This window comes from Euprymna scolopes, chromosome 37 (assembly GCF_053919585.1).
Source record: "Euprymna scolopes isolate OS-2025 chromosome 37, ASM5391958v1, whole genome shotgun sequence".
Classification (NCBI taxonomy): domain Eukaryota; kingdom Metazoa; phylum Mollusca; class Cephalopoda; order Sepiida; family Sepiolidae; genus Euprymna; species Euprymna scolopes.
In genome coordinates, this window is record NC_136518.1 from 37,115,996 (window position 1) to 37,118,308 (window position 2,313).

The window sequence follows — 2,313 nt, forward strand, 5'->3', positions numbered from 1 at the left end:
ACATTTATAGACTCTAAGATAAATATTTTGCCTAAGATAATAAATACTCTTACTTTCATTTACAGATAAGAACAGTGCTGAAATAACTTGGAGTATCTTATTAATATTGTATCTAACAACATGGAACCATTCCACGAACCAAAGGAGCATTAGACCTATCAGATTGTCTGCAAAGACAAATTCCGTGTCAACATGAAGGTGGTTTTAATCCACACAGAATAGCACGAAATCATTCCTTGCCCCTTTCTACTGTTACATGTTTACTCATACAATTCCCAATAGAATATAAAGAGTGCACAAATCCTAATCCAGGTCGCTATGGGCTCTCTGAAAGATCATTACACCTTGTGAAGATAAATATTGAAGGAGATCCTTGGTTTAAAGCCTCTAACATTACACCGCAACTTGGTATCAGTTTCAGAACAGCTGTCAGATATCTTCACAAGTTGGGCTACTATGGGAGAACTACTAGAAGGAAACCTCTTTATTATCGCTGATGAATCACGATTTGTAATATTTCCCGACAGTCGAAGAGTATGGAGCCCTCTTTCAGAAGGAGATTGACTTAAAAAAGACTGCAGCCATCTCAGAAACATGGGTGTTTCTCCGTTATCCTATGGGGTACAATTTTGAATGATAATTGCTTAAACATGGTGAAGTTCAGACGGACTATCAATTCTGTTAAATATATTTCAGTATTACATGAATGTCTCATACCAATATTCGTAAGTGGTAAACTCACTATTTATGGAAGACGAAGATTTTTGTCACTCTGCATTCAACCGACATAGTGGCGAATTTGATCAATTTTACGAAAATATTTCGGAAATTGGGGGAGTTGGAAGTAGACTTCGATATAAGGCGTCAGCACAGATATTCAGCCCTCATGGCATTATGTACAAACAGACAAATATTGTGGCCATGGGTTTTCCATTGGGACCAGTGTCAGCGAATATCTTTTGTTACATTGATGACATCTGTTGCCTATTCGACAACGAGACGAAAGCGGATCTACTTTCTGCGTCTCTTAATTACGTTTATCCAGCCCCAAGATATCCCGTACGTTAAAGAATGAATAAATACCATATTTTTAATTATTGTTTATTCAGATGTTTTTCCTTTTATATATATATATATATATATATATATATATATATATATATATATATATATAAGGCAACGGTCGCGCAATCCCTAACCACCTCTCTCCTGAATCGGCACTGTTTTGGATCCAGTGGCAAGTAGAATACCAGGACGACTGGAAACAATGCCGAAATAAGCGGAGAGCACATACAGCACCTGGAAGTCCCAAATGGTCACCCATTTAGTACTGACCAGGCTCAACGGTGCTTAACTTCGGTGATCCAGCGTGAACCGGTGTCAACGTGATTATACCGTATATATATACGGCATAATCGCGTTGACACACGGGTTCTCGTCAGATCACCGAAGTTAAGCAACGTTGAGCTAGGTTAGTATCAGATGGGTGCCCATTTAGAAATTCAAGGCGCTGTATGTGCTCTCCGCTTATTCCGGCATTTGTTCTGTACTTTACTTGCCACTAGTATTTAACAATATCGTCTGAGGAGAGGGGTGATTGGAGATTGCGCACTTCCTGCCACAAAAAATTTCACGCGCAAGCAACCCTTCGTGGGATCCATAGTCTGTGTAAGACTGACGGAGCCTGCTTTATATACATGATGTAATATACTATTTTGTTTTCAAATCCCCGAAACAGGGCTTCATGGTAAACAACTGATGATCCCTTGAAAAATAAATTATTGGTATTATAGTAAACTCGAGAGCGAGTTGATGCAGTGATTGCAGGTGATTAAATGACTTACTGACTAGATGGTTTTCTAACGAATGATAACATTTTTTTGTATAGTTTTAAAGGTTAAAAACTTCAAAGACTATATATATATATATATATATATATATATATACATATATATATATATACCAAATTTCCAGTCGCTGTGGATTGTAAAGCATACTTTTATCTCGCTTTTCTTCAGTCACATGTGTATATATACATGCTCTAATATTTTATTCTGCCAATGATACACTTATATTAATGTGCAGTATCAAACAACGCGTGTGCATGATGATTTACAGAAATCCACAATAAAAATTTGCTCTCCTAATTTTTTTTAGCAATTCAAAACACATAATCTTTTTTAACCATTAATAGTATATTGAGAACAAAAATATTAAAATGTAACCATAATGTATCAGCGTATTGAGAACTTGTTAACTGACACTCACATTATCCCTAACCCTCATTTACTTTTGTATTGATATAAACATAGA

General features: G+C 36.2%; 1 pseudogene; it reads left to right on the forward strand.

The window, feature by feature from the left end:
- The first annotated feature begins 1,402 nt into the window (after positions 1 to 1,402).
- On the forward strand, positions 1,403 to 1,519 carry LOC145261298 (5S ribosomal RNA; annotated as a pseudogene).
- Positions 1,520 to 2,313: the final 794 nt, after the last annotated feature.